Raw genomic sequence first — 12,620 nt, forward strand, 5'->3', positions numbered from 1 at the left:
AGATAAAGATGAGTATGGGATGATCCCACTCATCAATAGAAGTTGAGTAAGAAGATCTGAAAGGGAAACTAAAAGCAGAACCTGACCAAATTGTAAGTAGGGCACCAAAGTAAAAACCCTGTGGTGAGGGGTAGACATGCAGCTTCCTGGGCCAGTGGGGGGTGGAAGTGGGTGTGAGGGATGGGTCACAGTCTTTTGGTGGTGGGAATGGTGTTTATGTACACTCCTAGCAAAATGTAGACATATAAATCACTAGTTAATTAATATGAGAGGGGAAAAATCAATTGTATGTCTCAAAGTTTTTCAAAACACAAACTGAATCTTTTTAATATATAGGCTGTGTATTTGATATGAGGACTCTCTCAAAAGCCTAGACCAAGTAGATCAGAAGCATCCAATAGCACAGCTATATACAAGATACTGGATACTGTACAGCAAACCCTAACAAAAGGACTTTTCAAAGTTAACCCAATTACCAAATAATGTGATGATAGCATTAACTATCTATTGTCTTTTTGAACCCTAAGACAGCAGGAACCTCACATCTCCACTATATAGAGCCTCTACTTCCCCCAGTCCTGGAACCCTTGGATAGGGCCCACTTTCCCGTATGCCTCTCCCAATCCATATCAAATAATATTGCATCTGCTGATCACAACCTAACCAATGCAACGATTGCCACCTCAACATGCTTCACTTCAGACTGTGTCCAGAGACTTCAGGTGTTGAATGACAACCCTTCAGCTTCATTACTCGCGTGAGAACTTTCCTTTCATAGTATACTCTAATTTCATCTCAGGTGGTTCACTTTCTAACAAAGTCCCAAAACCTAGATATACACCAGTTTCTGTGAGAGAGAGCATATGTTCACACGTATCCATAAACTACTGCAAAATATATACCTGAAAGCAGAAGTACACTAGAGTTTGCAGTGAGTACCTCCCTAACACTTCTTCTCCACTATTCTGAGCTTTGGGTCCATGATTGCTCAACAATTTGTTTGGCTTAATATGTTAACTCTCTTTTCAGTCACCAGGTTCCAGATGCCATCAGGATGCTGGCCAGGCTTCCCTGGACTGAAGACCCCACCAATGTGTCCTGGAGCTCCGCTTCCCCAGAGACACACCCTACTAGGGAAAGAGAGAGGCAGACTGGGAGTATGGACCAACCAGTCAACGCCCATGTTCAGCAGGGAAGCAATTAGAGAGGCAGACTGGGAGTATGGACCGACCAGTCAACGCCCATGTTCAGCAGGGAAGCAATTACAGAAGCCAGACCTTCTACCTTCTGCAACCCACAATGACCCTGGGTCCATGCTCCCAGAGGGATAGAGAATGGGAAAGCTATCAGGGGAGGGGGTGGCATATGGAGATTGGGTGGTGGGAATTGTGTGGAGTTGTACCCTTCCTACCCTATTGTTTTGTTAATTAATCCTTTCTTAAATTAAAAAAAAAGAGGTGCACCACCACTTGGCCCATAAGATTTAACTTTTTAGCTCACTTAAGTCCCCAGTTCACTTCCCCACCACCTTTTTTTTTATTATTTAGAGACACACTTTTAAAACAATGTGTCTCATAAGGCCCTGCCCTCTTTTAACCAGCAGAGTTCACTCACACTTGCATGTGTCATTCCTGGCCTCTTTATTCTTCCACTGTGACAAATGCATCCCTCTAATGTGGTCGCAAGCCTAGAAAAAGCACAGGGATCTGTGTATCATTGCTCATCACCTACTCTAGCAGTGGATTAGCTCAGCCCACTCATACTACTTTTAATCCTTCACACTTCACCTCTGATCATTCCAGATTGTGGACCACACTTGCCTGTCAAATGTAGAAAGTCTGGGCTGTCAAGACAGCCCACCTGGGAAGGTGCTTGCTTGCTTTGTCTTGTACACTCCTCAGGTTCAAGGTTGGTCATTGCTGCACTGGGGGAAACTTTGGTGCTATGGTGTCTTCTCCTCCTCCTCCTCCTCTTCTCCTCCTCCTCCTCCTCAACCTCCTTCTCCTCCTCCTCCTTCTTTTTCTCCTCCTCATCCTCCTTCTTCTTTTCTTCTTCTTCTTCTTCTTCTTCTTCTTCTTCTTCTTCTTCTTCTTCTTCTTCTTCTTCTTCTTCTTCTTCTCCTCCTTCTTCTCCTTCTCCTTCTCCTCTTCCTCCTCCTCCTCCTCCTCCTTTTTCTCTCTCTTTCTCTTTGAAAAAGTTGAGTAAGAGTGGTACAACTCCAGTGAGAACAAAACAAAGTGCAAGGAGAGAAAAATGTAAAGGTAAGAATATATTTTTAAGTTTTTGTTTATAAAAAGGAAACACTGACAAAAACCATAGGATAAGAGGGGTACAACTCCACATAATTACCACCACCAGAACTCTGTATCCCATCCCCACCCCTAATAGCTTTCCTATTCTTTATCCCTTTGGGGTTATGGACCCAGGGTCATTATTACTTGGGTAAGAGTGGATTCTATGTGATTCAGGAGGTAGCATGTGGCCAGTGTTGTACTCTTAAGTATGAGGTCCTGAGTTCGATCCCTAGTAGCACATATACTGGAGTGATGTCTGGTTCTGTTTCTCTCTTTCCCCATCCTACCCCTCTCATAAATAAAGTATTAAAAAAAGAAATATTTATCTTACTTAACTTATTTTTTTTGCCTCCAGGGTTATTGCTGTGGTTCAGTGCTGGCACTATGAATTCAATGCTCCTGGCAGCCAATTATTTTTCTATTTTATTGGATAAGACAAAGAAATTGTCAGAGTATGGAGAGGCAGAGAGGGAGAGAGAAAGACAGACACTTGCAGACCTGCTTCACTGCTTGTGAAGCAGCCCCCATGCAGTTGGGTAGCTGGGGCTTGGACTGGGATCCTTGTGTTGGTCCTTGCACTTTGTATTATGTGCACTTAACCCAGTGCACCTCTGCCTGCCCCCCTTTAACTTTTCTTTTGCACTTAACCTTCTTATATTACATTTTTATTTGATAAGACAAAGATAAATCAAGAGGAATGTGGAGATAGAGAGGAAGAGAGACACCTGCAGACGTGTTTCAATAGTCATGAAGCTTCCCTAGCACGGCTGGCTACTGGAGACTCGAATCTGGATTCTTTTTCACCATAATGCCTGTGCTCATGCAGGTGCACCACCATACAGTTCCCTCTGTCTGAACTTAAAAATAAGATGCAACAGGAGCAGGGACATGATATGAAGAGCCAAATCAGAAATGTTAGTTATCATTTTAAAAAAAGGATGACCAGGGACCTGGGGGGGTTGTACTGTTATATGGAAAACTGGGAAATGTTATGCATGTACAAACTATTGTATTTACTGTCGAATGTAAAACGTTAATCCCCAAATAAAGAAACTAAAAAAAAAAAAAAAAGGAAACAGGGCTGGGCTGTGGTGCATCTGGTAGAGATCACATGTTGTAATGATTAAGGACCTAGGTTTAAGCCCCTGGCTCCCACCTACACTGAGATAATCTTTACAAGTGGTGAAGTAGTGCTGCAGCTATTTTTATTTCTCTCTCCCTCTCTAGCCCCTCCTTCTTTCCCTCTCAATATCACTCCGTCTCTATCCAAAAATAAATAAATAAAATATGTTTTAAGAGAATAAAAGAAAAGAAATGGAGAGCTGAGTAAGGTTTGAGTGCCAGCTTTTCTGTCTGATTCTCCAAACTGAATGTGCAGCCTCTTTGAAGAGAACTCCTTCTTGGTCTCCTGCAACAGGAAAGTGAGCAAGTGAGCTAAGAGGAAAATGCAGGTTTCAGCATTTAGAGGTGGCAGACAGGCAGAGGGGAGGGAGAGAGCCTTGATCAATGCAGAATTGATTTACAATTTACTGCTTTTGTGTTTCAAAGTAAGATACTACCAGAGGACAACTGAGGGGGGTGGGCTTCCAATTTCTTCTGTCAATACTAAAATAAAATAAGAGAAATGTACATCAATAAACACGTGATATACAGTATTGAGAAATGGTGATCCATGGAAAAGGTGTGATAAAGAAGAGGCAGTGGGGCACAGAAAGGGCCAAGACCTAAAAGAGAAGGTCAGGGAATTGATGTACAGAGAAATATCCAAGGAGGGCTAGGACCATAAAATAGAAATTGATGGATGAGAGGATAAGAACATTAAGATCTTTAAGAGGCTTCAGGGAATATAAGGAAGAGGGCAAAGTGGAGACAGCATGTGGAACAGCTTACATAACAAGCTGCAGGGGAAAGCTAATCTATGGCAAGTTAGAAAAGGATGCATGGGAGAGACACTTGTGCACTTGGTGCCTGCATGGAAATCAGGAGTGGGGATTCTTTGACCAGTCATGTTAGCAAGATCTCATAGAAACATGAGAATATGCCCTGGTTCCTCTCTGATAGACAGAAAGGAGGCTGAGGCCATGTGGTAATCAAACATTGCTGTCAGTGGAGTGACACCAGCATCTCAGTCATTTAAAAAAGGTAACTTCTTTGGAAGGGGGTGGGTGATGGAACAACCAGTAGACCACACACATTATCATCTACAAGCATCCAGATTTGAGCCTCCAGTCCCCACCTACATGGGGAGAAGCTTCATAAGTGGTAAAGTAGTGCTGCAGATGACTCTCTTTTATCTTCCCCTTCCCCCTCAATTTCTCTATCCAAAATGAATGAATGAATTTTAAAAGGAAACAAAAAAAGGTCGTTAGGAGTGATGGATATATTGAGTAGATACAGAACCCCAGCAACAATCTGAGTAGCAGGAAGTAATGAAGAAAAGAAAGGAAGGAAGGAGAAAAGAGGGAGGGTGAGTGGTAGGAAGGGAGAAGGAAGGGATAAAGGAAGGAAGGAATAAAGGAAGGAAGGAAAATATAAAGGAAAGAAGGAAGGTATACAGGAAGTAATGAAGGAAGGAAGGAAGGAAGGAAGGAAGGAAGGAAGGAAGGAAGGAAGGAAAGAAGGAAAGAAGAAAACAACTTTGGACAGGTTCCCATGATTTCCAACCCTCAGTTCCTTTGTCCAGAAAATGGGTACTATCAGACTCAAATACAGGGTCAAAATTAGGATTGACTACTCATCAATGGTGCCTTGTACATAGGATACCACCAATAAAACTATTGTTACTTCACTGACTACTTTTTCTATGACTAATCAACTGTTTCTTTCCTTCAAAAAAAAATGAATGAAGCCAGGCAGTGTTACACCTAGTTGAGGACACACGTCATAGTGCTCAAGGATCCGAGTTCAATCCTCCAAGCCCCCTGTCAGTGGAAAAGCTACACAAGTGGTGAAATAGTACTGCAGACCTCTCTATCTGTCTCCCCCATCCCTTTCAATTTCTATCTCTATCCTAAATATTTTTTAATTAAGAAAATGAAAAAACACAATGCACAGTTGTGAACTGTCCCAGATCTAATGAAAAACCTCTCTCTTCTCATGGGAAGGAAAGACAACCACAGAAGGAAGAAGAAGAGGCATGATCTTAAGGCATAAAATCTCACCCCAAGTAGAAAACGCTGACACATATAGGTACAGTAAGAAATTGCCACAGGGTTGTTTTTTTGTTTTTGTTTTTGCCTCCAGGGTTATCACTGGGGCTCGGTTCCTATACTACTAATCCACTGCTCCTGCTGGCCTTTTTTTTCTTTCTGTTTTATTGTACAGGAGAGAGAGAATTTGAGAGGGGGGATAGGAGGAAAGACCTGCAGACCAGTTTCACCATTTATGAAGTGTTCCACCTGCAGGTGGAGAGCAGGTGAGTTAAACCGGGATCCTTGCACCAGTCCTTGTGCTTTGTACTATGCGCGCTTAAACGAGTGCACCACCACCTGACCCCCCAGGGGTTTTATTTATCTATTTTATTTTCCAAATCATTGTATTGATGGTTATGGTTTACAGTACAGCTGTTGACACATAGGTACAATTTCCCATCTCACCATGAAACACTCTTACCCCCATCTTAGGTCCATTTCTACCATTATGCATCAGGAACTCAAAACCCTCTCCACCGACACTAATTACAGGGAGAAGAGAGATTGTAGACATATGTCAACAACTGTACTGTAGCTCCTAATAACAAACAAGAACACATACAGAATGATTAAACTTGCAGATGGAACTTAAGAAACAAGGACAGAAAGGGAAGCACAATTTTGTTTTTAGCTATTCACACCTGGACTTTATATGATATTATTATGCAGTGATACTTCAATTAAAGCAAATGGTGAGGACTAAGCACATGTTAAGTATGGACTAAGAGATAAGACATGAGAAAAAGGATGAAGGTTCAAGTTGAGTATGTTGAAAAAAGTGATATTGATCATTTGTGGAAAGGAGTCTAGTATCAAAAAATGAACTGTAAGTGGGCCAAACATCCTTTCTAAAAAACAATATTTATTATTATTATTGGTAGAGATACAGACACTTTCTTCAATGTGGTGGGGCCTGGGCTCAAACTTTTTGTTGTTGTTGTTGTTCAGACAGTTTGTTTTATTGCTGCTGGAATGCTTAGGCTTGACAACAAACTTCCTCATTGTATACAGCCATTCCTTCCTCTGCAGCTTCTTGGTCTTGAAGTTCTCCTCATGCTTGTTGAGCTGGCGAATATCCAAAGGCTTGTACTCCTTGCTCTTTTAGGATTTCCTGAGGTTTTCTTTCTGCGTCTGGTTAATGACAGTGAGAACATGAGCAATGGATTTTCCACCCAATGGGATAATGGAGAGCTAGGATGCAGCGCCACCAATGACTTTGGCGACATGCAGCTGGGACTGTTCCACCTGCAGGTTGTCCAGCTGATTCAGCAGCTCCTCCTTCTTCTTCCCACGTAGATCTCTGACCTTAATCTTTGCCATCATTCTCTCCAAATTTGGGTTTTGTATGTGCCAAAGCAGCTAACTATCCAAGTGAGCTTGTGGGCAGAATATCTTACAACTGAAAAACTCAAGGCATATCCTTCTCTGGAGTTTCTTATGAATTAGCCTCTCATCTGTGTGGAAGCTCCTCTGGGAAACGGAATGGTACTGTGTAATTTTACTCTTATGTATTTGCTTGTTTGTTTTCGATAGAGACAAAGAGAAATTAAGAGGGAGGGGGGATGGAGATAAAGAGACAACTGCTGCACTGTTTCATAGCTCGTGAAGCTTCTCCCCTGCAGGTAGGGACTGGGAGTGTGAACCAGATTCCTTCCACATTGTAATGTGTGCATTCAACCTGATTCACTACTCCTCCCATATTATCTTGTTCAGAGCATCCTATATTGCCTTCCCTTCTTTCCTAGTCCAACCCATTCCTATCTTTCACTGTCCCAGAGGGCCAGAGCTGAACTGGTCCACATATTAACAAACTAGGAGCACCAGGGTGGGTTCCTTTTCTTTTCTTTTGCTTTCTTTTCTTTTCTTTACCATGTGTTTTATTTTAGTAACAAGCAACCTAGAAAAGGCATAGACTGAGGGGGAAGAAAAGAAAGAAAATCCTCACAGCTCTGATGAAAGGCTGTTGTTAGAGGGTGGAGGATGGAGCATCCTCCTGCAGAAAAATGCATTTTATAAAAGGTTCTAAAAAAAAAAAGGCTCTGAGTAGGACAAGGAGGGGTCTGCTACAAGCCTAGCAGGTGGCCAAATCAAACAACTGCTGGTGAGAACAGTCAGGCTAAGAGCACCCTAGGAGTTTTAAAAGAGTGCTTAAATTCAAAGGTCTAACTGGCAGAGTGCATAGTTACATGCAGCAGGACCCAGGTTCAAGCCCCCAGACTCTACCTAGGAGGACAGAAAGGCTTCAAGAGTGATGGGAGAGTGTTGCAGGTGTCTGTCCTCTTTTTTCCCTCTCTCTCTCTGTCTCACCTCTATCAAAAACACAGAAAAGACTGAAGAAGAGAGGTCCTGAAATTGGGGAAACTTGGAACGTTCCTACTCGTGACCATAGAATGTGAGCTCAGATCTATAGGGATGCAGAGGCTACATAGGTTCCTAAGCTGAATATGGGCCCCGGATGAGATAAAACTGATGGGGTTTACAGTCAACAATATTTATACATTTTTCCCATATTTGGGAGCTACTCACTTCCCTGATCCAGCTTTCTATCCCTTTCTCCAGCCATGAAATCATCTCCCCAGACAATAACTTGGTTCCACCTGAATATCAGATGTCAGGCTCATGAAAAACAAATACAAATAAACAAAAAAACAAAACTAGTATAGCCATGGGCCCTTTGGAATATAACAAAAATAGGCCTACTAACTATCTACAAAACGGAGCCCCCCAAATTTCCATCTGCAATATTCCAGCCTTTAGGTTCATGATTAGTCAATAAATTGTTTGGCTTTATACATTAACTCTTCTTTCAGCCGCCAGGTTCCAGATGCTACCATGATGCCAACTAGACTTCCCTGGGCAGATGACCCCACCGATGTGTCCTGAAGCTTTTCCACTCTTGAAACTTCACCCTGCAGGTGGTGACTTGGGGATTGAATCTTAAAATATATAATTATGGGGGGTGTGGGTGGTAGACAGTGGGCAGTGGGCAGTGGCACACCCAGTTAACTACACATAGTACCATGCACAGTGATGCATAAGGACATAGGTTCGAGCACCCTCTCCCCATCTGTACCAAGGATGTTTCACAAGAGGTTAAGTAGGTCTGTATGTCTCTCTCTCTTCAATTATTCTCTGTCCTATTGGATAAAAAGAAAAAATATTTATTTATAAAAAGGAAACATTGACAAAACCATAGGATAAGAGGGGCACAACTCCACACAATTCCCACCACCAAAACTCTGTATCACATCCCATCCCCTGATAGCTTTCCTATTCTTTAACCCTCTGGGAGTATGGACCCAAGGTCATTGTGGGATGCAAAAGGTGGAAGGTCTGGCTTCTGTAATTGCTTCCCTGCTGAATATGGACCTTGACAGGTCAATCCATACTCCCAGCCTGTCTCTCTCTTTCCATAGTAGGGTACGGCTCTAGGGAAGTGGAGCTCCAGGACACATTGGTGCGGTTGTCTGTCCAGGGAAGTCTGGTCAGCATCATGCTAGCATCTGGAACCTGGTGGCTGAAAAGAGTTAATATACAAAGCCAAAAAAAATGTTAATCAATCATGAACTTAAAGGCTAAAATAGTGCAGGTGAAGAGTTAGGGAGTACTCCATTTTGTAGATAGCTAGTAGGCATATTTTAGTTATATTCCAAAGGGCCTGTGGCTATACTAGTTTTTTTTTATTTTCCCTGAGCCTGAAATCTGATATACAGGTGGATCCAAGTTATTGTCTGGGGAAATGATGTCATGGCTAGATAAGGAACAGAAAGCTGAATCAGGGGAGAGAGTAGCTCCCTAATATGGGAAGGTGTATAAATATTGTTGACTATAAACTACATAGATTTGATATCATCTGGGGCCCATATTCAGCTTAGAAGCCTATATGACCTCTGCATCCCTGTAGATCTCAGCTCACATTCTGTGGTCATGAGTAGGAACATTCCACGCTGCCCCAATATTGACCCATCTTCCTCAGGTGTAGCATAGAGTATGTTGCCCATCCTCCCTTCAGAGGATGGGACATTCTCTACCACTGTTGATCCAAGTTGAGGGCAAGGTCCTATGGGGGCCACCAAAGGGGTCTATTATGTTGTTCCTGATAGAGAAGACCAGTAAGAAAGTGAGAGGGATTTATTTGAGGTCTAGGCCCATCATGTCTGTTTGGGAATCTCAGGACTGTCGACTAGGGCCCCAGCTGATGGAGTGGTTTGATGGTGACTACAGAGACCATCATTAAAGTATACCAGTCTCTTGCCCTTATTCAGCTTTTGCAGTCCTTGCTTTGATAAGGTTAGCTTTGGAGTGAGTGAGATAACTGTAATAGGAAGTAGGTGAGTAGGATATTTAAGTATAATTAGATACTATTTCATTAAAAACTTTATACTAACTCACTGCAGACTACTGTTTACTTTTGCTTTCAAAATATATTTTGCCCTAATTTATGGATACATGTGAACATATGCTCTATCTCATGGGACCTAGTCTATATCTAGGTTTTGGGACTTTGTTAGGAAGTGAACTGCCTAGAATACTATGAAAGGAAAGGTCTCACCCGAGTAATGAGGGTGAAGGGTTGACATTGCACCAGAATTGGTTGATAAACAGTGCACACACAAACCCCCAGTGGTAACCCTGGTGGGAAAAAATAATTGTTTATTTATTTAGCAGAGTCAATGCCTTGCATGTGCTTAATTTCACGTTTCTGGTTCACATTTTCATATATATATATATATATATATATATATATATATATATATATATATATGTGTGTGTGTGTGTGTGTGTGTGTGTGTGTGTGTGTGTATTTTGAAATTATTTGTAGAACCTAAAATTATATATAAAGCATACATTAAATATATGTTATATAGGGGCTGGGTGGTGGCACACTCAGTTAAGTGCATGTATTACCATGCACAAGGACCCAGATTCGAGCTCTCGATCCCTACTGGCAGGGGGAAATCTTCACAGTGGTGAAGCAGTGCTGCAGGAGTCACTCTCTCTCCCTTCTATTAAGTGAAATAAAGTTAACATATATATATATATATATATATATATATATATATATATATATATATATAGAGAGAGAGAGAGAGAGAGAGAGAGAGAGCAAGTGAGCAAGCCTGCACTCTGGGGCTGTAGCACCTTCCATGTGGCACTGAAGTAAAAACCTGGGCTGTCACAATGACAAGATATGTCCCCTATCCAGTGAATTATCTTTATGCCCCAAAACTTCTCGTTATGTTATACAAAATATACATGAAAAATGCACAAATGCCATAATGACAGCAAACGGGAAAAAATATGTCTTTTGCAGAAGTGCAAAGAAGGATTTCTGCTTCTTTCTTTAGTTCTCAGACTTTAGTGATTCTGACTGAGTCTCTTCAAATGGAGTAAAAAGGTAGAGGAGGCTCCTTCCAGTGTTTCCTTTCTCCCAGACTCATAGCACATTATACTTTCTCATTCTGGACTCTTCTCTCAGCTCCCCTCCCTCCCAAATCTCTCTGAGTTTTTAAATGCTTGTTCTGCTTATTTGTCACCCCTTGTGGCAGCTATTAAGCCAAATCCTTACTTTGAGACTTGGTAATTAACAAGAAAGAATTAAGCATTTGTCCTGCCTTTCCAGTAGGATCTGTATTTCAGTATTATTAAATAGCCATAGTTCTATTGTTATTTTTTTTATTATTTAACACATGGCACTTACCGTACACCAAATCCATTTCTGACTGCTTTACTAACATTGCTTCTTTTAATTCTCACAGTAACCACATTTTACAGATAAGGTAACCAAGATACCCAGTGCTTAATTGACTGAGTTATATAGCAAGCAAGTGGTGGGAATGAATTTAAACAGTGATTACAAAGTCCATTCTCTTATCCAGCACATTTGACTGCCTTGGATGAAAGAGGGATGTTCTGCCCATATTTATTTAGTCACTGGGCTGTCACTGGGACTCAGTGTTTGCATGACTACACTGCTCTCAGTGATCCTACTTTTGTTCTTTTTAAGAGAGAAGGTGAGAGACAAAAAGAAATAGAGAGGGGTAGAGCAGGGGCGGGAGCAAGACAAGACAAGACAACACAACACAACACAAGATAAGCCACAGCAGCGCTACTCTACCACTTATGAAGCTTCCCCTCTGCACATCCTCCCATGTGGTGACTCAGGATTTGATTACAACTTGTAGCACATATTAGTGTGTATGTTTTATTATGTGAGTCACCTACTGGCACCAGAAAACTACTTTCAAATTGAGTTGAAGTATGCAGAGGAATAAAACTGAACCACTAGACTTCACCACACACAAAAGTAAACTTGAAACAGATTAAGGGCTTGGATGTTAGACCAGAAACTATCAAATACTTAGAGGAAAATATTGGCAAAACTCTTTTCCATCTAAATTTTACAGGTGTTTCCAATGAAACAAATCCAATTACATGGAAGACTAAAACACAATAAACAAACAAACAAAAACAATGGGACTACATCAAATTTAAATACTACTGCACAGCTGAAGAAACTACCACCCAAAACAAGAGACCCCTTACATAATGGGATAAGATCTTTATATGCTATACTTAGGTAAGAAACTAATAACCAAAATATACAAAGAGTCACAAAATTCAGCAACAACAAAATTGACTCCATCCACAACTCAGGCAAAAATTAATAAAGTTATGGATCCCTTGGAATATATCCAAAATAAACCTACTAGTATTTTCCACAATGGAGACCCCAAATCTCCTCTATATTCTTACCTTTAGGTTCCTGATTATTAAATAATGTGTTCTGCTTTCTGTCTTAATACTTTAAAGCCACCAAGTTGCAGTTGCTATCATGACGTCAACCTGACTTCCCTGGGCAGGCAACCTTACCAATGTGTCCTATAACTTCACCTCCCCAGAGCTCCACTCCACTCTACTCTGTCTTTCTAGGGAAAGATAGAAACAGGCTGGGAGTATGAATAGAACTGCCAATGTCCATTTCCAGCATTAAACAAGCCAAACCTCCCACCTTCTTCTCTCCATAATGATCCTGGGTCCATACTCCCAGAAGGATAAAGAACAGGGAAGCTTCCAGTGGAGGAGGTGGAATGCAGAACTCTGGTGGTGAGAAATGCTTGGAACCCTCTTATCC

The 12,620-nt window shown here is 41.5% G+C and overlaps 1 pseudogene; it reads right to left on the minus strand.

Moving 5' to 3' along the window:
- LOC103120250 (large ribosomal subunit protein uL29-like) overlaps positions 1-6,805 on the minus strand; it is a 29,932-nt pseudogene extending 23,127 nt beyond the window's left edge.
- Between the last annotated feature and the right edge of the window lie 5,815 nt (positions 6,806-12,620).

The sequence above is a fragment of the Erinaceus europaeus genome, chromosome X, assembly GCF_950295315.1.
Source record: "Erinaceus europaeus chromosome X, mEriEur2.1, whole genome shotgun sequence".
NCBI classification, from domain to species: Eukaryota; Metazoa; Chordata; class Mammalia; order Eulipotyphla; family Erinaceidae; genus Erinaceus; species Erinaceus europaeus.